The 24177-nt window shown below is 46.4% G+C and overlaps 1 protein-coding gene and 1 long non-coding RNA gene across 2 annotated transcripts in view; one reads left to right on the top strand and one right to left on the bottom strand.

Moving 5' to 3' along the window:
* Positions 1 to 18445: 18445 nt before the first annotated feature.
* Positions 18446 to 19576, bottom strand: LOC124241931 (uncharacterized). Its single transcript, XR_006889355.1, has 2 exons — positions 19319 to 19576; positions 18446 to 18920 (listed from the first exon to the last, which is right to left on the bottom strand). It is a non-coding gene; the product is annotated as an uncharacterized LOC124241931 (long non-coding RNA).
* A 109-nt stretch (positions 19577 to 19685) lies between these two features.
* Positions 19686 to 24177, top strand: part of LOC124241925 (NADPH--cytochrome P450 reductase) — a 63803-nt gene continuing 59311 nt past the window's right edge. Inside the window, exon 1 of the mRNA XM_046666297.1 lies at positions 19686 to 19708. The gene's annotated coding sequence lies outside the window, so the exon portion shown is untranslated. The remainder of the gene's footprint in view (positions 19709 to 24177) is intronic.

The following is a 24177-nucleotide window of genomic DNA, read 5'->3' as shown; positions in this document are numbered from 1 at the left end:
TAGATTCGTTTCAATCTTAACCAACTAGACCAGGTACAAAACTCTTTCAGAATTTCTCTCACACAAACCTTCTGTAACTTTCTTTTGCATTCAGAATTTGTCCCATGTCTTTTTATTTTTATTTTTATTCCTCCTAGTACTTTAGGACAAATTTATCTTTCTTAACCAACCAAACAAAATATTTCCATTCTTTATACCTTCTTTACTGAAAACTTACACCTTACTTTCCTTGAGTATAAATACATTTTCCTTATTAATTTCTAGTAGCTTTAATCGCATATAGAACTTTTTAACCTTTAACAGACCATAGTAAACACTAAAAGGTAAGCAATTATGAGCTGTCTTTTATATCAGCATTCTAAATACTTTTCATAATTTCTAGGAACACGTCACTTTACAGTAAAAGACCCAAAGACTTTTAGCATCTTTGCAATAAAAAACCAAAAGCAGATAAACTTAGATGTTTAGCAACGTTTGTGTTCTGTCCAATCCAAAAATTACCCAGATACTCAGATTTTTATCACTTGACTTAGCAGAACTCAAGATTGTTATCAAAAAGAATTTGGGAGCTGTTTTTTTCTTAGCCCCCCCCTTCCCTTTTTTGTATTTTTCTTCAGTCTTAGGAATTAGTGATGGGCTAGGTAGTAGTTCCTGGAGAGGGGAGATGATAATCCTTTTCGAGATAAAGGCACTGGGTGGAATCTGAACTGCCTCTAGAGCTGTATTTCTAGTCTTGCAAGGATTTTCTAAGGACAGTTGCTCTTGATTTCCCAGAAACTGGATTGTAACTTGAATGACATTCTAGGTTGATCTACCTGTCCAACTGCATCATAAGGGACAGAGAAACCCCTCAAGTTTTTGATTTTACAGAAGGTCCAGGTTCTGGTCAGGTCCAGCCTGAACTTAACCTCGACTTGGTGACAACAGAAGAGATGATGAGCAAAACAGACAAAGAAAGGAAAAGAAGAGATCAAACCTCGCCCTCATGGCCTGTTCCAGAGGGTTATCAAGACAAGAGTCGCTCAACAGTTCCTGTGCAGGGCACACAACCCCAGCAGGACAGTTCACAGAAGAAATCACAGTGATGCGGGAACGGTGAGCCGAGGAGTCGAAAGAAAGATTTCTTGGACTCTCAAGATCTGGCAGTAGTGCTCTTTTTATATAGAGAATAGTGTGGAATAGCATGGGGACAGGACCCATGGGCAGTGAGGAGCTGCAGGCATGGGGACAGGACCCATGGGCAGTGAAGAGCTGCTGCTGCTGCTGCATGGGGACAGGACCCATGGGTAGTCAGAGCTCCTGCTGCTGCTGCATGGGGACAGGACCCATGGGCAGTCAGAGCTCCTGCTGCTGCCATGGGGACAGGACCCATGGGCAGTGAAGAGCTGTTGCTGCTGCTGCATGGGGACAGGACCCATGGGCAGTCAGAGCTCCTGCTGCTGCCCTGAGTTGAGGGTTAGGGCTAATTTTATAAGGCATGGGTACATGACTTATTTTTACTGGAAAAAGAAAAGATGATGTAAAATTCATTAAATGATTTCAGTGCAGATGGGTCTGGTTATTGTGCGGTCATATAACTTTAGATACGAGTAGGTGAGGATGCACTGGGCTTCTCTCCCTGGGGCAGCCCTAATTCATACCATAAAAAAATCCACCGGGTCATATAGTTTGGCATGTAGGCCAGGTCACCTTGGGCTGCTCTAGCTGGGGCAGCCTTAATCCACATCATAAACCCCCCCGAACCCATTTGGTCCCGAAGTCTTTTGGGGATATGGACGATGGTCAGTCTTCTGTAACTACTTCTGGCTGTACAAGGTCGTAGAGCTGTCCCTAAATGGGGCCATAGGTATAGGTAGGAAGTTCAGTGGACCGGAAGGCTGCACCCGTGGAGTCCAAGGCTGACAAGGCGTACAGATCCTCTGGAGACGAGAGAATCATTTGACGAGAGGTGGTCCAGGAGGTGAAACTTTGTTGACATGCAGAAGACAAACAACGAAACAGACAACAAATCATAATAAGAGATACTAGCAATATGATTAACCCAATGAATAAGGTTTTGATAGTAGTCCAGAAACCTGGTCCTGACCAGGAGTTCAACCAATCGTTTAGAGATAGGGTAGGGTCAGACATGGACTTAATTTGGTGGTTCATATCAGATAGGAAGCCGGAGATATTTTGATGGTAGTCAGGAATATAAACACAACATTCGGTTTTTATAATGGCACAAGTGTCCCCTTGTGCTGCTGTCAAGACATCCAGTGCCATTCGGTTTTGGAGGACTGCCTTACACATTTGGGATACTTCTAAATCGAGCAGCGAAAGGCTATGTTGTGTATCATTTAATGCCTTCATAGTAAATTTGTTTAGGACTTCCATGTGCAAGATGACACTTTCGATTCCTAATTGGGGAAGGAAAATTGAGGAAAGATGGTCATACCAGTGGAAGACAGAGCGGGTCCAGCGCTGTTGCAGGTTGGGTAGGTTAGCAGGAGGAGATATAGTAAATGCAGTTCTACCTTGCATCCAGACGAAACCTAGGGTGCATCGTCCAATCCATCCAGGTGGCAGCCAAGGCCATAAGTTGGAGCCACATAGCCACTGAGTGCCATTAGGGGCTAACCAACATGTGCTGGGCCATCTATCCCAGTCAGTCCCAAACCAATCAGTGTTTTTTAAGGCTATGATATGAGAACACATGTAATGGGGAATTTTCCCCATAGGTCGGGTGCTATTAGGCCATGTGTCACAGGTGTGATTGGTTTGTTCCCAACATAGAGTGGCCTTTTGACTGAGTTGACCACTAGTAGGAATGAGCCAAATATACTCGTCCCAAATTTGCTATAGTCCATCCTGTGTGTATCGATAAGTTGGAGACTTTACCTTTGGAACTTGTCGTTTATGATCCACCTGTGACAAGGCAAATCTAGTTAGTATTTGGGCAGTAGTGTTGAAGGAAAAGGTTTGATTGTGGCCAGGGAACTCCCAGGTATCAGAGATGGATGGCCACAAGGAAACATTATGATTAGTAACAGATGAATCTTGTGGAAGAAAAGAGCTAGAATCTAATATCCATGAATGCCTACTATACCTTCTACTGAAACATAATTTGTTCTCTCTAAAATCACCCTCATTTTTATAAAAGATAGCCAAATTAAGATTAACTGGTCTGCCAATTATTTACATAAGTGCAGCAAGAATACCAATTGATTATACAGGCTTTTTTAAAATCTGCTTTGCTGGAATTTTTTTTTATGAGGAATCTCAGATTGAACTGTAAAGGCCTCTCGAGGCCAGAAAAGCCAAGCCCAGGACTTGCCATCAGATTTTGCCTGCAGTACCTCCAGATTTGGGTGGACTCCTCTCTTCTCGAGGTCCCCCAAAACATTTTGAGGTTCCTTGAACCTGCCAGACAAGCAAGCTTCCTTACTTACCGGGTAAGATTGCTAGAATGTCTGTAAACAAGGTACCAGGCCCATATTTCCAAGTGGCTTTAGTTCCAGAAAGTCCAATCTTTGTTCCTGAAAAGCTGTGTTGTCATATCTGAGCCTGTATGTTTCTCTCAAATATGACATTCCAGTCAAAGCCTTGGTAAGATAACCAATGTGTCCTGTTATAAGGAGACCAAATTCTTATTGAAAGTATGCAAACAACTATATTGCCATGAAATAACCATACTCACAAAGAGTTTCCAAATTCTGGAGGTATCAGGTAGGGAGAAAAAGATAAATGTTTCAATTTTGCTCAAAAAGGTGTAATTTCACTAATTGCTGTAAGTCATAGTTAGCATAAGAGAAAAGATTTCCTTAAATCTGAGAAAACAAAACAATACATCAAAACTCAACAATATTTCAAACAGAAGTCATAAAAAATTATAATCATCCTCATCAGTTCACACAACCCTGTATAATCAATTCTTGAGCTTAATCTTCTGTTAGCAGATCTATGAGCTCAGTTTCTCTGTTAGAATTCTATAATTTCTTACCCAGTTCAGTTTTACAGTCTGAAAGTTTATCAGAAACCTGTAGTTTAGAACCCTTGTGTCAGAATCCTTTCCAGGAATTTCTCTGGAGAAGAAACATATTTGCAAAAGCAAAAAGCATCAGAGTAAAACAGCAACTATCTGCAAATAGACAAGACTCAAAAGGGCAATGAGCAAAGAAACTTGACTACTTCTGTGACATACAACACTTCAAGATAAGAATTGGAATTATGACCGAGATAACCAGGACAGATCAAAATTTTAGGAATGCTGTATAATTTTAAGGCATATATATCAATAGCATTTATCCACATAATACCACCCAAGGAAGTTTATCATCACTTATTTGACAATGCTTCCCATGTAGTTTAATAGACCAAATAAGCCTAATTAGTTTTTTCCTCCTTATAGGAAGAGAGAGCAAATTTCTTTGAGAAGTCTCAGGGGCCCTCTGAAAATCCTCAGAGAAATTTTTCTTCCGTCTGCCAGGTCAAAAGAAAGTCTTCATTCAGGATTTGAATATTTTTGAAGGAGAAACTTGTCAAAAATATCAAAAGTTTTTAAAATACTTGTTTAAATAGGAAACAACACTGTTAAACAATGCTCAGGTATCCATTCAAAGTGACAACAGAGACAGTCAAGAGCAAACAACGCAGTCAAAAAATTTTAGGAGACCTCTTTCTTTCTGAATATAGGAAATTGTTTTAACAAAACATAGATTTTTGTCTTTAAGGTAGAGTTAGAGCAGACCAAAAGTTCAAAAAAATTATCCTTTGAGAGAAAACCAAATTTTAATTTCTGTACCAGCTTATTTTTAACATTAAAACTCATTCACTTAATTGGATTTACTTTAATCTTAGTCTACTTGACCAGGCATAAAACTCCTTTCAGAATTTCTCTTTCACAAACCTTCTACAACTTTCTTTTTGCCTTCAGAATTTGTCCCAAAGTCTTTCTTTTTTTCATTTCTAGTACTTTAGGACAAATTTATCTTTCTTAACCCCTCAAACAAAAATACTTCCATTCTTTATACCCTCTTTACTGAAAACATACATTTTAACTTTCCTTGAATACAGAGCTGTTTTCCTTATTAATTTCCAGTAGCTTTAATTATATATGTTAATTAGAACTTTTAACCATTAACAGACCTTAGTAAACACTAAAAGGTAAGCAATTACGAATTGTCTTTTATATCAGCATTCTAAACACTTCATAATTTCTAGAAACACGCTGCTTTACAGTAACAGACCCAAAGACTTTTAGCCTCTCTGCAATAAGAAGCCAAAAGTAGATAACTTCAATAAGTTTAGCTGTAATGCTTGTGTGCTATCCAATCCAAAAATGACCCACATGCTCAGATTTTTATCATTTAACTTAAGTTGGCAAAACTCAAGATTGTTATCAAAAAGAATTTGGAAGCTGTTTTTTTTTTTCAAGTATACAGACCATAAAACAGTGTTGTACCCACAAAAACTTCATGAGACATTAGACAAAACTGGTATTCATTTAAAGCTATTATTTTGCTGACGAATTTAACAGACAATGTGAACTTATTTGACGAGTAAACCCAGGCTGCATGCCTGCATCATATGCAAATACCGACAACTCTGACAACAAGACTATTTTCAATCAAACCAATTAACTTAAACAAGCTTTCACTTACCAAAGATTAATTCACATCATGTTAACTTGAAAGACACTGGGTTAATTTCTACTACATTTAGAATTTATGTAAGCACTTACTTTAAGCCAATTAAACAGAGCTCTTAATTTTGGCAATACATCTGGAGGTAAAATATCACACATATAACATACATAAGACATATGTACACAGAGACTGCACAGCTATTGTTTTTTTACCAATATTTGTGGAGAAGACACTCAAGATGCTAGATTTTTTGCAAGGGCACACTTATGGCTGTTTTTCCTCTCCCCTCCTCTTTTTTTTTTTTTTCTCCTTCAGTCTTAGGAATTAGTGATGGGCTAGATAGTAGTTCCTGGAGAGGGGAGATGATAATCCTTTTCGTGATAAAGGAACTAGGTGGAATCTGAACTGCCTCTAGAGCTGTATTTCCAGTCTTGCAAGGATTTTCTAAGGACAGTTGCTCTTGATTTCCCAGAAACTGGATTGTAACTCAAATTACATTCTAGGTTGATCTACCTGTCCAACTGCATCACAAAGCCACAGAGAAACCCCTCAAGTTTTCTCCCAGCTGGAATTTCTGGGGCATAACCCATCCAATTGAAAGTGTTCCTAATTAGTTAGAATGCACCCGAGCAGTGAGTCTCTGGGGATGCTTAGGGTGTTCCCCATGGCGGTAAAGCCAGTGTCCGACTGACAGTGGATTGGAGAAGGATGCAGAGTCCTATTGTGGGTGTTGACATAGTTATAAGATTTAGTCAAGTCTCGCTCAGCCTGGGCACTTTGTCTCCGAGCCAGCACTGTTGAGGCAGGGAAGCAGGAGGCAAAGGCCTGGAACTGGCTGGAGGCTGGGGCTCCCAGCACCAGGGTTGAGAGTTAAATCCCTGGCAAAAGGCTTATTTTTTCAATTTTACAGAAGGTCAAGGTTCTGCTCAGGTCCAGCCTGAACTTAACCTCGACTTGGTGACAACAAAGGAGGTGATGAACAAGACAGACAAAGAAAGGAAAAGAAGAGATCAGACCTCGCCCTCCTGGCCTCTTCCAGAGGGTTATCAAGATAAGAGTCACACAACAGTTCCCGTGCTGGGGCACACTACCCTAGCACAACAGTTCACAGAATAAATTACAGGTCTCCTACCCTCATAGCCGACTCAGTAGGTGATTAAAATACTCAATGAGTCAACCGTCAAGAGAGGGCACCCCCACTTAGGGTTGCTGGGGTGATCAGGCCCAGAAACCCAAAGTTGGGGCTCCCAGGGTGGAGCCTTTTACTCTTTAAAAATTTTTTTGTTTGCCAGTTGCAAAGCTCAAAAGGAGACAAAAGTGGCCATTGCAACTCCAAGAGAGACAAAAGAAACGGGCCCATTACCTTGAAAATCCCCCCTGAACTTAGGGCAGCGTCCTACCCATCGTTCCTACTGTGGGGTTCCTATAGCAAGGGGTGATGGGGGCATTCCCAGGCATTGCATCCCTTGTATATCTTCCCTGTTATGCCTGGCAGTAACAGGTGCCTGGTGAACATCTTTCCTATTCTGCCTGGCAGCATAGGCCTGGTGAATGGTCCCCGAGAGAAAAGGAGAAAGAAAAGGAGCCATTACCTTGAAAATCCCCCCATTGGGGTTCCTGTAGCAAGGGATGATGGGGGCATCCCTTGAACATCTTCCCTATTCTGCCTGGCAGTAATAGGTGCCTGGTGAATGGTCCCCAGGATAAAAGGATAGAGAAAAACAGTGAGGAATTTTCCGCCAGTCTGGGGGACATTCTACCCAATTGCAGCCTGGAGCCATTCTCCCAAAGGTTAGAGTTTGGTACTTTCCTTGAACTGGAGTCCTGACTGGGACTTTCTCACAGTTCAGAGCGTGGTCAGGTGCCATGGGAGGGATCCCAATCCAGCCTTAGGAAAAGAAACCTTCCACAGGAGTCTTGGAGATTGGCGACCATCCTAATGACTTAAGTGGCTGACCCATGCCCATGCAAAATTTGTCTATTAGAGATAGAGTCAAGAAGGAATGGATTAATTCATTCTTCATCACCCTGAGGCTTAAGGTATTGATTCTCTTCAAGCTGAATGCCACAATTTGCCCCATAGAGTAGCCATGGGCAGCAAACATGGATTCATACAGCCGTCCAAGAAAGTTCCCGATGGAGAAGTGAATTTAGATCCATCCTTGAAAACGAGAAAGGCACAAGGAAAAAAGGGCACTTACCAGAACTCGAGCTCACAAGCCGATGAAGCAAATTCCCCGTACGGGCCACCAGAAATGATGTGGGAACAGTGAGCCGAGGAGTCGAAAGAAAGATTTCTTGGACTCTCAAGATCTGGCAGTAGTGCTCTTTTATTTAGAGAATGGTGTGGAATAGCATGGGGACAGGACCCACGGGCAGGAGGAGCTGCTGCTGCCCCCGCTACTGCTGCCGACATGGGTGGAGAGTCAGGCTAAATTTAAGGCATAGGTATGTGAGCCATCTCTTTACAAGACAAAGGAAAGAACATGTAAAAAGTTAAAATGGTGTCAGTGCAGGTGGGGTCTGACATTGGGTGGTCTCACAACTTTTAGATAAGAATCAAATCGGATTAAGTAAAGGCCAGAAGCCACCACCCTAAATCAGTTACATGAGGTTGCCAGACAGTAACCAACTTAAGTCCTTGCCTTCCCCATTAAGAGTTTCCAGAGATAAGGCCATCCCCTCTTCCTCCTGGTGCAGAGGGGAAGGCATGGAGATTTCCTTCACAAATGTAAATGCCTCCCAACAAAAGGCAAGCAAACTCTGCTCCTCGGAGCCTGCTTCTCATCTGCAGTTTTAAAATTAACCAGCCCAAAATCCTCATCAGTTATTGTGCGGTGGTATAACTTTAGATATGAATCTGATCATATAGATCGGTATGTAGGTGAGGATGCCCTGGGCTTCTCTCACTGGGGCAGCCCTAATTCATACCATAAACTTTAAAGACATTTGGGTTAGTTCTATTCAGAAAAGCTTTTTGTAAGCGCTTACTTTAAGTCAATGGAATAGAGCTCTTTAGAAATTGTAAGGGTGCTGAGGGAGAAGAAGGAGATGAGCTCTGAGATTCCAAAGGCAGCTGCAGGGGAGATGGAAGGGATAAGCGGGGTGGGACGGTCTCTGACTTCTCATCCTTTTTTAATTCAGATACAGTCTCTGCCAATTTACGGTTAGTCTCCTGTAAAGAATTCATTTTATCGTTATTACGTTTTGAAGCCTCTACATGCCAATGATAATAAGCTTCCCATTCTTTTGCTTTAGTTTTAGAGCCGGCTCTTTCTACTTGTGCGTGCAAATACAGTAGCTTTGAGATATCGAACGTTCCCCACTTTGGCCACTTAAGACTTAAGTCATTCTTAGTTAATCCTTCCCATTTTGTTAAATACTTGCATGCATTGTTTCCATATGCATTATACATGAAACCAGCTGGAGTGCCAGTGGGAGGTTGTCCATCCGGGAGCTGGCCGGCTTTAGAAGCAAGGTTTCCCATTTTCTTTTTGCTTGTCTGTTTTTTTTCTAATAATAAAGTCTGAACAACTTCTAAGGACAGTGTCGTGGGTCAGAAAGTGTGCTGCTTGTGAGTGTTACTCCCTATAGAAAGGTCGTAAATACTCTCTTACGTGCCTCGGTTTCTCCCCTGGCAGTCTAAAACCACTGTGGGGCTCTGAGCGCAGGTGACCAGCCCTTATGTGCGCATCCCCGGACGAGGCTGTAATTAATTACCGTGAATGAGTGGAGTTCCCTATGGGACCACCGCACGTCGCGAGGAGTGATCCTCTGACACTCCCACTGAGGTCCTTAGTCACCTAAGGACACCTTTTGGTAAAGGCCGGGAGGAGCAAGTGTCCCTTTTCTTTGGAGCTGAACACGTTCAGTCTCTCATTTCTCTATCAAGCAGTTTGTTCAGACTTTATAAACACAATTCTTTCCAATTTAAAGCCAAATTAAAAACGTCAGCCTTCTCCATTCACTCCCAAGTTCCTCTAGGCTCCTCTGACCTAGAAACTTCCCTCTAGGCTCCTCTGGCCTAGGAACCTCCCTCTAGGCTCGTCTGGCCTAGCAAATTCCTCCTAGGTTCCTCTTGCCTAGGGTATGTACCGGTACCCCTTAAAAACCTCTAGTCTTAAGACCTTACCTAGCTCATATAAACTCTTGGACCGTCAACTTAAAGTAAGGAGGTCCGGGTTTCAGGAGAACTCACCAGGGTCACCTGAAGAATGCAGTGATCCAGGGGGCTCAATGGGCCATTATTGGTACCGAATACCAGTTCAGTGTAGATTCCAGGTGGCCTCCGGTGGGTTTCTCTGAAATCCTGCTGTGACTACGCCAAGAACTGTCGAAGAAAATAATCCATAACCAATCTATAAATGAAAATTTGGGTGAGTTTATTCTGAGCTTAAATCTGAGGATTATAAGCCGGGAGAATCTTTCCACAAAGGAACAGAGCACTCCAAAGAAGTGGGGGTATACAGGGTGGTTATATACCCTCAAAGAGTATGTTTCACATGTGATTGAAATGTCCCTTTTACAATAGTCACGAGGCCGCTCTGTCAGCACAGCGATTGATGGAAACGGCAGATAGGTCTGCTGTCTCAGTGAACACTGCTGGGTGGCAGGTGTGTTGCCTCAGGCTGGGCGGTCACAGATGAGCACTGCAATCGGTTCCCACCCTAAAGAAAGATGCTTAGTCTTTAAGGAGAGGGAAGTTGCACCTTTATCTCAAGGGCCTTTGCTCTTGCCATAGGGAATCTCTAAAGCAGATATACAATGCATGCTCAACGACCTCGGTCAGGCCCTTTTGGAAAGACAAGGTCAGGCCGAATTAGGTTTACACAAAATGCCTTCCTCATATACTCCAATATATCCTATTACTTGCCATTTTTATTTGTCAACTGAAAACGCTATGAGTGAGTTTTAACTTTTCTGTCATTACAAACCATCCATCTGTGGGTTTATTCAACAAAAATGAATCAAGTTCTGAGTAATTTTATTCTTGATAGTCATATTTGTAATATCATGTTCTTTTTCTTGAAGGGGGTACCGATACGCATCAGCCCCCCAAACCTGCTCTGCTCCTGCCAGGATCTCTGAGGTACTCAGTGGCAGGATGGAGGCTCCGAGTCATCCGTGCTTCCTTCTGCCTCCTCCGGTCCTTCCTCCTGCCTCTCTCCACTCCCAACCCGCCCTTGTTCCTCCTCTCCTCGAGGTAATCGTTTGGTATGTGCTACCTGCCTTGTTCATCTGCAGAGGCGGGTGGTAGATTCATGGGAAATGATTGGCATAGACGTCCTTACTTCATGTCGCACCTTAGAGATAAGCCTTTAATCTCTGCTAGAAGGGATTAGGCTAACTCATACTGTAGAAGAGGGAAATTACACAGAGATGTGTATCAGCTTATTCAAAGGGAAACTTAAGCCAGTCAGAGATTTCCTAGATGAGTGGGCTGCCTGAGAAGGCAGTGATGGCCCCACCATGGGCTGCGTGCAAAAAAAGGCTGGATGCCATGAGCTGCTGAAGAAGTGATTCCAAATCTGGGGAGGGGCGTGTTCAGGCAGATGCTGTGTGAGATGGGACCCTGAGAGTCCGTGGGGGCAGAAGCATGGCAAGAGCCCAACCTAGCATGTAGGTGAGCTAGATCTCAGGATCGGGGTTTGGGCAGGAAGGGGAGTGGAAGCCTGCATGGCCTCAGCCAGAGGGCATTATGTCAGCTCAGCGTTGCCACATTTGGGGCAGGTGGTTGTCACCAGCTCTGCTCTTCCTGACTCTACTGCCAGCTCTTTTCTGCTCCCATGTGAGGCTCTGATTCCTCCCTGCGTGTGTCATTGTGCTCAGCCTCTGACCCTGCTGGATGCAGTGTAAGGTATCTCCATGGGCCTAGGTTTCTCCAGTCAGACCCCAGGAAGCACAATGTCTGCTCATTCTCTTATCACAGGTGCCCCAGAGGCAGAATTTGACCCAGGAAGGGACCTGAGAGTCCAACCCCTTTGTAACCTGTCAGCCAGTCTGTGCACCAGGACAGCACAGAGCCTCAGTTTTCTCATCTGTAATATGAGAACAATAGTACCCATTGTTTGGGATCGCATGAGGTTTTAACCAGATCTGTGGTTCTCAACCCTCGTCCTACATCAGCATCACCTGGGGGCTTCTTTTGAAACACAGATTTCAGGGCCCCCTCGCCCCCAGGGTTTCTGATTCCCAAGTTTACTAGCTTGGGAAAGGGCCTGACATTTGGCATTTCTAACAAACTCCCAGGTGTGTTTATGCTCCTGATTTGGGTACCACACTTTGAGAATCACTGAACTAGACCAGTAGGTTCTCGAAGGTGAGTTGGTCAGGAGATCACCAGCCCCTCAAGGCCAGGGACCAGCTCTAACCCACTTCTGTCTCTGCTAAGTGACTGCTCATGCCCTGGATGCACTCAAGAAGTGCTGTTTGGCCAGAGGAACATTAATGGAAGCCAAACAGGCTCCTCCTCAGAGGCCCTTTCACAATGCTTGTCAGTGGGTTCTGGTTACCATGGCGACAGCTGCTAGCAGCCAGGCGATTGGGGAACATAATCATGGGGCTTTCTGCATGAGGAGAGTGGGCAAAGATCATGGCCTAGCTGCACGTGGACAAGAATGTGGACGGGGGAAGGGAAGGAGAGAGGCTGTGGCTTTCCAAGCCTCCCCCTTACAGGACACCCTCACGTTAGCTCTGAGGCTCGCCCTAGCTCCTCTGTGCAAATCTAGGAAGGATTTAAACTTTGGTTGCATAACAGAGAAAAGAACAAAGAGATGGGGGTGTGTGGGGACATAGGGAGTAGGAAAGAGGAAGGGATCCTGGGCCCAGAGAACCACTGTGCACGTGGCCACTTCACACACACTTTAAGCCCTTTAACTCTCACCCAGACCCTAAGGGGCCATGTGACAAGGGCCCACCAGACCCACACGAGGTCACACAGCTGGCTGGGCCTTGGTGTCCAGGTGTGCTATTGCCAAAGGCCATGTTTGCTCTTTCATTTCAGGCCTGCCTTTTTGAAGTCATTGAACTTTGGATGTGGTTAGAGGGACCTAGGGGTGCGGTGGTGGCCCGGAGGCAGTGAGGCAGCGCTGGGGAAATTTCTTTAACATCTCAGGGGACCAGGCCACTCATCATCAGGGCTTCACCCTTCACAGCAGCCCCTCCTCTTTATCTGCTTTCATGTTTGGATCCATCTGAGCCATGCTGTGGACACCCCGTCCCCACCCCAGTTCTGGCCAAGTCAATCCCACAAGGCAGTGGTTTGCATATTCCAGTGCGGATAAGAATGAAGATTATTTAAAATGTCAATTTCTGTCTTGCCTCCAGAGATTCTGACCAGAGATTCTGTGGGTAAGGACGCCCTAGGAATTGGCAGTTTTAACAGGCCCCATTATGATTCTGATGTAGGTAGTGCACTGACTGCCCTTTGAGACATGCAGGGCCTCCGCCCTCCCCTTTCACGGTCCCTTCTGGAAGCCTGCAGGTTTGCGTCCAGGACCCCAGCTGCCCCTGCCCCTGCCTTCTCTCAGCTGTTGCTTGAGAACAATTCATCTAGTTCCCATATCACCACCCACAGACAGCGTATCCACAGCTGCCCACACCTGGCCAGCTCACCCTGTCTCCAGCAGGGCCACACACATCTGGCTTAGCAAGCTCAGCAGCCTGGCCCTCCGCTCTGTTTTATAAGAACCTGGCCCGTGACCAGCCGGGAGGTCTGAGCCAGGAGGCTTTAAGCAGGCTGAGCCACCTGTCCCTGACATCAGAAAGGAACTGGGATGTCTGGGCCCCTTTGTAAAAGAGATTTGGGCAGAGAAGCAGCCCATCTGTGGAGAAAGAACTGACTTTGGGGTGCATCGGCCAGATGGGGCTGCCCCATTTCTCTGCTTCAGTTTCCTCGTCTGTAAAGATGAGGGAAGATGACCAGGGGCTCATTGAATGACTTCAGGAAGTTCGGGGTCCTCCGAGGCGTGAGGTTTGGCCAGGGGCTTAGAGGTCAGGAGGTGTGTCTTCAGGCTCCTCCCTCATCCCCGACAATAAGGCTCACCTGGGTACCTGCCTTCCATCCTGCTGTCACACATCCATCCTTTGATCATCATCATGAACCCAGAACCCCTGGGAGAAGTGGGCAAGGACAGAATTCTCCCGCCCCCCTACCCTGGCCAATTTTGCCGATAAGGAAACTGATTTCTTATCCAGGGGGGGAAATAAAGAGACTTGGCCAAGGCCACACATCTTGTTAGCAGTGGAAGTGGAATTTGGACCCTGATCTCCAGATGGAGTTTCCGTGATTCGGTGACTACCTCATCCCTGACCTCATAGGTATCAGAGTGAACACAGCCCTGTGGCATCAGGAAATCTGCAAACACATTTCCCCTGCACTCTCACTGAAACCTCCCCAGGGATAGGGCCAGGGCAGTGCTTAGTTCAAAGGGCGTAGAGGGCCACTGGGGGCGCTTCAGACACCAGCCAGAGAGCTGGTGTGACATCTGTCATTTTTGAGAAGGAAGGGGGCTTACATCAGTTTATCACCCACGTCCCTCTGTGTCTGTGGAGGATGTCACCCCAGCTTCTCTGAGCACCCAGCTGATCTGGGACTCTCCTTGTTTTCTTATGAGAGGACACGTCAGCCCCTTTCAGGCAGCTTGCAGTGACTTCCTGCTGAGGCAGGGTGTTGCGTAGCACGACCTTGGAGATTCTTTTTTTTCTGAATGCTCTTTGGTGAGGAAGATTAGCCCTGAGCTAACATCTGTTGCCAATCTTCCTCTTTTTTTTTTTTTCTCCCAAAGCCCCAGTTCATAGTTGTGTATCCTAGTTGTAGGTAATTCTAGCTCTTCTATGTGGGACGCTGCCACAGCGTGGCTTGATGAGCGGTGCTAGGTCTGTGCCCAGGATCCAAACAGATGAACCCTGGCTGTTGAAGTGGAGAGCACGAATTTAACCACTCGGCCACAGGGCCAGCTCCACCTTGGAGATTCTTTAATGCTTGTGAAGGAGAAAGGCTGAGTCAGAGGGTACAGGGACGAGTCAGGCCTGCTGGAACAGGGGCCCTGAGAGGCTGAGGCTGGAGCCCCCAGCAGAAGGGGCTGCCCTGGGTGTGAGTGTGGGAGCCTGCACCAGCTTGGGGAGTGGTACCACTCCAAGGACAGAGCTGAGCAGAGACCCCAGGGGCTGGGTGGGTGCCCCTGGGAAGCCAGGCTGTTCACACTGAGGAGAATCTTGGCGGTGCAGGGGTGGGGGTGAGGAGGGTGTGGGACTGGACTGCCTGCCGCAGAGAAAGGCCCCCTATCCTGGTGGCCCCCCACCTCTCCCTTAGAAGATCACACCTTCCCGATGAGTTCTTAATGCAGCAGCACCTGCACCTCCACCAGGACAAACCTTCTTCCATTCTGTTCAGTGGTGATAGCCCCCAAAACCCAACAAAGCAGGCCCATGGACAGGCCATAAAGCCTTGTCCAGTAATGACCACAGGCCAGTCCCCTAGCTCCCTCTCAGCCCAGCCTAGGTTCTGTAACTCCAGCCCATCCTGCCTGGAGTCCCTGCCCCTTGGACCCTTACTCCCTTTCACCCAAGCCCGAGCTCCTTAACTCCAGCGCACCTTTTCTGGATCCTCTGTGGCTCATCCAGCAAATGCCTCCTGCTGCCTGCGTTTGGCAGGACTTGGGGGTGGGGAGACAGAGAGAGGAGACACAGACCCGCCCCCAAGTGACTCCAGATCAACAGGAGACCAATACTCTGGAGACAGGATGTAAAGTAAGAAGTACTCCGGGCCCTGGAGGGCTGGACAGCACTAAGGGAGCCATCACTCTGGAGGCATCAGTGCATCTTTCTGGAGGTGGGAGCACTGGTAGGATATGGACACATAAACATGAGTAAGAACGACATTCCTGATGGCTCAGAGGAATAAAAGTGCACAGCATGTCTGAGAATTTGTCCAGTTTCGCTGGAGTGCAGAGTTTGTAGAGGGAAGCTATGAAGATCAAGCCGGAAAGAGGTTAGAGCCAGATTTTGAATGCCCTGGCACTCAGACTAACGAGACCCATTCATTCCACAAGCTTTGGTTGTGCACCTGCCATGAGAACTGAAACACAGACAGGAGTTCAGCCTCTGTCCTTGCCAGTAACCAGCCTGGATGGGGGCAGGGAGTTTTCTAAGAACCCTGGAGGAGGTCTCTGGAAAAAGCTTGATACACCAGATCCATAGAGAGATTGAGGATGTTTCTTTTAAATCGTGCCAGGAAAAAAAAGAACTTCCAGAAAGTTCCAGCAGCACAGGAAAAGCCCAGTAATCACAGTATGGTTGGCTCGGCTGTGTACATCCTATACAATGTTACAACAATGTCAATGTTGCTATTTGACTTGACTTTTAGATCCAAGCCATGGGCAAAGCAAAGAACACACATGTAGGATGTAAATGTTATCAAGCTCACTAATGAAAATGTGGAGGTTCAGAGGGCAGAGGTTGGGAGGCAGAAGTGGGGGTGCAGAGCAAAGGGAAGGGCTAGGATGCTGAGAACTCACGGTACAGCAGAAAGAGAGACTGCCTGCAGTGGGTGGATCAAGAAATAAAGGTCCAAGGCCGTTAAATCAATTATAAAGATGACTAACAGAGAACGTAAAGTAGGTTTATAAATAACTACGTCGAAAGATATAGGCAGGGGAGGCGGGCTGTGGTTTTAATGACCTGAAACATCATTAACAGGACTTAAGAGATAACTCCTAAAATATAGGACAACAGCCAGCCACGCAAACATTTATTTACCAGCATGGAAATAAGGACCAGAAGAAAGTGCTAAACAAGGGAAGAACTCATTCTCTCTGGGCAGTGAAGATGAGGAGAAACGGAGGGGCATTGGCAGGAAGCTGTTGTCTGTAACCCCACACATGTAGAATTTTGATTTAAGAAAAATGAAGTATATAGTTACTATTCTTTAGGTATTGGGAGCCAGTAAAAGAGTTGGTTCTTTGCCTAGTGACAAGGTTGCTTGGGTATTAAAAAAAGTATTTAGGTATTCAACTTAGAAAAGTAAAACATTTGTAAGGCACAAAATGTGAAAGATACCAAGGACACACAGTGAAGGCTCGCTTCGCCCCGGTCCCAATTTCCCCAGTTCTCTAGAGACAACCAAAGTTACCTTTTTTTTTTTTTCCTTTTCAGAGAGGTGATGTACATACAACCAAATACATATACGCAGGACGTACATTCTTCCTCCACATTCCCTTGCGGCAATGTTTTTTAGCAACACTAATGGTAGCATTCTAGACCTACTGCTCATCACCTTACTTTTTTTTAATCAATTTATCTCAGAGATTGTTCTGGATCAGAAATGAGCCTCCTTGGTTGTCTTTTTTATAGCTGGATGATATTCACATATGGATGTGGCAACAATAAATGACAGTGTCTATTTCCACACAGCTCCACCAACAGTGTGCCATCAAACTTTGGAAGTTTGTCATCATGCCACAGGGAAAAAATGGTATCTCATCAAGTTTTAATTTGCATTTCTTTTATGTGCCGGGTTGCAAAATTTTTCATATGGTTAAGAGTCATTTGTATTTCTTTTTTTTTTTTTTGATTGGCACCTGGGCTAACAACTGTTGCCAATCTTTTTTTTTTTTTTTCTGCTTTATCTCCCCCAACCCCCCCTGTACACAGTTGTATATCTTAGTTGCATGTCCTTCTAGTTGTGGGGTGTGGCACACCGCCTCAAAGTGGCCTGACGAGCGGTGCCATGTCCGTGCCCAGGATCCGAACCCTGGGCCGCTGCAGCGGAGCGTGCGAACTTAACCACCCGGCCATGAAGCCGGCCCCTGTATTTCTTTTTCTGTGAACTGATGGTTCATATCTTTTGTCCATTTATGTTAATTAGTTATTTTTTTTTTGGTGAGGAAGATTCACCCTGAGCTAACATCTGTTGACAATCTTCCTGGGTTTTTTTTGCTTGAGGAAGATTAGCCCTGAGCTAACATCTGTGCCAATCTTCCTCTACTTTTTATATGTGGGATGCCTCCACAGCATGGCTGATGAGTGGGGTAGGTCCGCACCAGGATCTGAACCTGTGAATCTGTGGCTGCTGAAGCAGTGTGCTGAACTTTAACCACTTGGCCACAGGGCTGGTCCGTTAATTAGTTTTTAAAATTAATTAATTAGGGACTCTTTATTAAGGCTCTAGTCCTTTGATTATTAATAACTGCACATATTCCTCCTGGTTTGTCATTTGCCTTTTGATTTTACCTGCAGGTCTTTGTTACACATCAAGTTGTCATTTTTATGTAGGCAGATTTCTTAATCTTCTCATTTATGGCTTCTGGGATTTGTACCATAACTCAGAAAGGCTTTTTGGAGATTATTAACACAAATTCTCCCATGGTTTCTTACAGGAGTTTTCCTTTTTCTTCTTTTTTTTAAAATCACTTAAATCTTCTATGTGGTGTTTAAGATTCGGGGCTTTCACTGCCATGGCCTGGGTTTGTGTCCCGGTCAGGGAACCACACCACCTGTCTTGTTGGTTGTCATATTGTGATGGCTGCGTGTTGCCGTGATGCTGAAAGCTGTGCCACCAAGATTTCAAATACCAGTGGCATCACCCATGGCGGACAGGTTTCAGCAGAGCTTCCAGACTCAGACAGACTAGGAAGAAGGACCTGACCACCAGTTCTGAAATAATTGGCCATGAAAACCCTAAGAATAACAGCAGAGCATCTTCCGACACAGCACTGGACAGTGAGAGGATGGCACAAAAAGACTGGGCAGAGTTCCTCTCTGCTGTACACAGGGTTGCAAGGAGTTGGAATCAACTCAACAGCACTAACAACAAAACCTTCATGTATTAGGAATTTATATTAGTGTCAGATGTGAGGTGTGTATCCAACTTAGTTTTTTTCCCCGCTGGCTAATGAGAGTGTGTCTTGAGGAGGGAGGGTAAAGGGCCAGGAAGGTAGAGCAGAGAGCAGAGCACTGTATGACCAGTTACCACGGCAGAGGGTGTAGAAGAAACTGGAGGTGGCATGCACAGTCTGGAACTGCTGAGATAATCCAGGTGAAAGGTGAGCTCAGGTGGGAGTGCACTAGGGCAGGAGCAGCAGGAAAGGTGAGGTGGGGGTGGAGCTGGAGATGGAATCCATCAGACTCAGTTACTCCTTCAATGGGAAAAACAAAAGGCCCCCGGTAAGAATCCTCTAAGACTAGTTTTCAAAGCATTCGGTCGTTGGTTAGTTGGTCTCGTTTTTAAAGACGGAGAACGGGCTCTGAATGAAGTGAGTTGCCCACTGTTCCAAAAGGAATTCGCAGCAGATCCTGTAATAATAACAGTAATAATAATAATGACAATGACTTACATTTCTAGAGCACTTACTATCGCACTAAGCTAAATCCTTTAGGATCGAGTTATATCACCAAATCCCCGTGACCCTATAACGTACGAGCCATGGGAGGAGGCAGAGGTGGGATTCTAACTCCGGACCAAGGCAGCCAGACTTTTCAAAGCCCAGACGCCTTCTGCCCCTCCCCGCGTCTTCGGTCCAGTCCTCGACCCCTGCCTGGTCACTGTCCGCCCCCTGCCCGAGTAGGCCTGCATTCCAATCCACGCCCTCCGCGTTCAGGCTGGAGGGACCCGGGGCCCTCTGCGCACCCAGCCTCGCCATTTTCAAGGGAGAGGGGTGAGAGCCGTGGAGGAGAAAAAGCCACCAACTCACGCGAGCGGTAGGAAGCCAGACGGCGCGGCGCACAGCCACCGCCCCGCGGGGCCCCAAGGGAGGGCGGGCAGCCGGCTCCGGGCAAAGCACGTCGGGGACGGGAGGAGCTGCCAGCGCCGGCGCTCCCCTCCCATCTGCAACGCGGTGCCGGGTTCTCAAGCCCGGCGGCTGAGCCGGCAGGCGAGGGGGCGTGGCCGGTCGGGCCGTACCAAGAGCACAGACTCGCAGGGGGGAGGCCTGGCCCCGGGGGCGTGCGCGCTGCCCGGTTGAGCGGGGCGGTGCCCCGACGGCCACGCCCCCACCCCCGCGGCCCGCGCGGTGGTGGTAGCGTCTCAGTGGTTCGGGCCTGCGTCCTGCTCAGGTGCCGGCAGAGCTGCCGGGCCGCCAGCGGTGAGTGGGCGCGTACGCGGGCGCGGGGCTGGCGAGGTAGGGGCGCCGGGGCTTCGGGTGCGGGGGCTGTGAGACCAGACGACTTCTGGCGGCATCCGCCGCCCGGGACCTGGGCGCTGGAGCGGGCTCTCAGGCCGAGTCGCTGCGTGTCTCACCCGACGCTCGCGCGGAAAGCGCGGCTCCCACCTCGGCCCTTCCCCTCCAGCTGACCTCTCGCGGCGGCTTGAGGGTAGTTGTTTGCACGGCTCAGCACGCCCGATGGGCCCTTCGGCCGAGGATTGGGTCTCGGCGTCAGGAGGTTCCGGCTCCAGTCCCCGCGCTCCCACCCTCAGGCTGAGCCCCCTTCCCTCTCCGAGCCTCAGTTTCCCCATCTGTACGATATGCCTCAGGAGGCGGCCAGTTGTTGGGATAACTCACGTAGGAGGCTCTCGATGAATGCGAATGGGGCCGGAGTCTCACCCTGCAGCATCAGGTGGGCTCAGTCGAGGGCTTAGGGGAGCCCGCCAGCCCAGCCTCTCCGGGAATCCCTCTGCGTGCTGGCGAGGCCGCGGTACCCTTGGGGGGCAGTGCCCCTCGCAGGCAGGTGCTTTGGCAGCCGCGGCGACAGGTCGTTGGCCGGGCTCAGCTGGGCAGCCGTGACATCCTTAGCTCGTGGGAGCAATTGGGTAAGAGGTCAAGGTCTTGTAGGCAGTGGGGAGGGTTGCTTCAGGGTACTTGACCTCGGCTTTTTGCTTTTCATTTAAGGCTAGTCACCCTTGTGTAGGCTGGTGACCAATGCTGAGGAGTTTTGGGCCGTCTCCATGAATGTGCCTGCTGTCTCTCTTAGACCCATAAACTGCAGCCTTCCCTCTGAGCTTGGCCAACCTAGAGAATAGTGCTAGCAAGGGAGACGGGGGAGGAGTGGGTGGTCCTGGGCTTGAATCTTGGCACCTTGGCAGGACACTTAACTTCTTTGAGCCTCTGTTTCCTCCTCAGTAGCAGAGTGATACAGCTCATTTTGCTGCCGCGCAGGGTCGATGTTCTGAGGATCAAAACAAGAAAGTCCTGGAGGGTGACATTGAGAACTGTAACATTGCTTTAAGCTGAGCGGTTAACTAACCCTCTGGTCTCCAGTGTCCTCACTGTGCAAAGCTGGAATTCCTCCGGCCCTCTCTCCTGTTGGGGGAGAAGACATTGATACATTAACCACTCACAAGTTCTGCCCACACAAATCCCCTTTGAATGGTTGTGGGCTGGCGTGATCAGAGAAAGATCCCAAAGTCCCAGCTAGGAAAGCAGTGTACCTAGGAGGGATCACTTTCTTGTCTTTGTGTCCCTCTAGGGAGCTCTCTTTTCCTTTTGAGAGAGTGGTCAGTTATGAGCTTCTCAGGATTTTCATGCCCCTGCTGTGGGAAACTGTTTCCTTGGGCAGTTAGTGATCATTGTCTCAAGTGGCCAAATAGCAGGTCTGCATTTCAGAGAATGGAATGTTAGCTTGCAGTTGTGTTGCTGAAAGCTTCGGAGTGATCTTAACTGCACAGTTCTTCAGATCTAGCACTTGAAACAATAACAGGGAGGTTTAGGATGAAAGGAACCCCAGGGATGTACATCATCACCTGGGAAGAGCGGCATTGCCTGCAGCCAGCAAGAGTAAGGCAGGTGAATACTCCTGGGCAGTGTGAGTATATAAACAGCCACAGGAGATGTGGGTTGCCTGACAAACCTGAGAGTTTAGGACCTGCCGGTGACACTGGGTCCATCCTTGCCTCATCCCTTGAAAATCAGGATCTGAGTTAGATATGTCCGTGTGTCCTTAGGAGAAAGACTATCTATCTGAAGTCAGAAGTGCTCGGCAAATCCAGAACTTTCGCTTGTGAAACCCACGGAACGTTTCAAGTTCATAAGAGTTCAGCTCTTAAGCAACTTTTTTTTCCCCCCCGATAGAAGCTTCTGTAGTTGTAAGACCTTTCATGGTTCCAGAGGGCACAGCTGCCAGTGCAGTATCTCTGCTTCCCAGGGCTTTCGGAGGGAGCAGGGAGGGTCAGCAACCTGAGTTCAGGCTGGCACTAGCACCGTGTGCCTTTTGACAAACCACCCCCAGGCCCGTGGGCCTCAGTTTAATGCTTTGGGATTTAACTTTTTATTATATGTCAGATTGATTTAAAGTTTAAAATCAGAAAAAAGTGAAATGGAGAAATGACTTTTTATGAAAATGTGTTTTTTCTGTTTACAAAAATATCAAGTGCTCTTTGTTTAAAAAAAAACTGTTACAGAAATATGTAATATAGACAATGAACATCCCTCATAGCCCTACACGGAGACGGAAAATCACCGTTAGTGGTGTGTATATATTCTCCAGTTATTTTTCTTCCCAAATAAAAACATTTATTATGTACCTTGTTTTTTGCTTGTAACAATAGAAATTTTTAACTCAACTTTAGACACAAAACTAGTGATACTGTTCTGAAGCTTGCTTTTTATTACTTAACATGATGTCTTTCTATCTCACTATGTAAAGATCTACCTCATTTGTTTTTTTCAACCTCATTCTTTTTAAAAATGACGGGGCCAGCCCGGCAGTGCAGCGGTTAAGCTCACACGTTCTACTTCGGCGGCCCGGGGTTCACCAGTTTGCATCCCGGGTGTGGACATGGCACCGCTTGTCAAGCCATGCTGCAGCAGACCTCACAAGTAGAAAGTAGAGGAAGATGGGCACGGATGTTAGCTCAGGACTAATCTTCCTCAAAAAAAATTTAAATAAATAAATAAAAATGACAGAAGATTCTAGTAACCCGTATTATTGAAAAAAGTTTATGTCGTTTGCAGCTCTTTGCTATTATGAATTCTTCTGCAGTCAGCATCAGTTCTTTATCTTTGTGCAATTGGGCAAGTGTTTTTGCATAATGAATTACTAGGTGTGGAAGACCTGGAACAATGTTTGTGAGCTTTTCAGTGTATTTGTTTAACAGATATTGACTACCACGACATCCCAGGCACTATTTGAGGTGTAGAGGGGATTAAAGTAAACACAACACACAACCCCCCCGTGGATCTGATATTCTAGTAGGGGAGACAAAAAACACTCATGTTTTGTGAAATGGTGATCGATAATTTGGGTTTAACTTTCTATTATAGACAGGGTCATTTAAAAATGCAAATCCTAAAAAAATGTGAAATGGAGAAATGGCTTTTTGTAAAAATGTATTTTTTAAAAAAGTGCTCATTATTTTTAAAAGAAAGGCTGTTGTAGAAATACGCATTATCAACAGTGAACGTCCTTCACAGCCTTACACTGAGACATTTTCTCAGTGGAGATAAATCATGCAGAGGAGTGTGTATGTGTTTGTAGAAATGGTGTGACTTTAAATGTCAATAGATAGTGCCAAACTCCCCTCCAAAAATGGTATCTTGTTATGTTCCCACCAGCAGAGACTCATCATTTTTAAATTCAGAATTTTAAGACCTGTTGTGAAGACGAGCTGCTAATGGCAGAGGTGCTTTTAATTCAGGAAAATTTATGCCAGACTCTGTGTGTGCTAAGTTTGTAATAAACATACACCTGTGTGCGTGTGCATACACACACATCATATATATATATATATATATATATATATTTTTTTTTTTTTTTTTTAAGTTTTTCTGATGACCCCAAAAGGTTGGTGTTTCCATGCCCTCTCCACAGCTGGGAGGCCACATCAGAAACAAAATCACTTGCTCCAGGCTGTGAGGGCGAATCTGAGGCCTCACCCAGGGCCATCTGCTTCCAGAGCCCTCACTCCTTTTTGTGCTGTGTTATCTCATTTTCTGACGGTGGAGGATTGTTGTATGTTTTGTTTTTCTTTTACTTTTGGTGGATGGAAGGGAAATCTCCTAATATATATAATTACTTAATAATATGATTGTTCCTCCTCGCTTTCAGTACCACAAAGCACAAGTAAGTATGTCTTGTATGTCTCATTGTACGTTTCATTATAGTGTAAGGAACATAATGAAGTGAGGATCTTACAGAGAGATAGACAATGCCAGTTCTTCTATTATTATTCTTATTATGTAGCCTACAGAACAAAACTTGTTTTCCTGTGCAGTTCTGTTATCTGGCATTTGGTGGAAATTTGGACTCGCCGCGCAGGAGGGGAGAAGCTCCCAGGTCAGAGGTAGCTTACCAGCTTATGCAGGCATTGGCCCATTCCACACCTTACTTTCTCCATCCATGTAGTGGGGGAAAGACTCCCTGCTCCCCCTACCTCCTGTGTTTATTTCTCAGCAGTTAGTTCTTGGCAATGTTTCCATCTCTGTGGAATGACACTTAAGAAACACATGTTGGGCCCTCAGGGTCTACGCTTCAGTGTGTAGGGCCTGATTCTGGCACTTGAGAACTCTGACAGGGAGGGGAACAAGCAGAGAGGCGAACAACACGGCAGAGAGTGTTGAGTTCATTCTTGAGATAATGCGTGAAAGGTGCCTATTTTTGGTGCTGAGCCCGGTATGCG

The sequence above is a fragment of the Equus quagga genome, chromosome 7, assembly GCF_021613505.1.
Source record: "Equus quagga isolate Etosha38 chromosome 7, UCLA_HA_Equagga_1.0, whole genome shotgun sequence".
Lineage (NCBI taxonomy): Eukaryota > Metazoa > Chordata > Mammalia > Perissodactyla > Equidae > Equus > Equus quagga.
The sequence above is the reverse complement of the archived record's forward strand: the minus strand, read 5'-3'. Positions and strand labels throughout refer to the sequence as shown.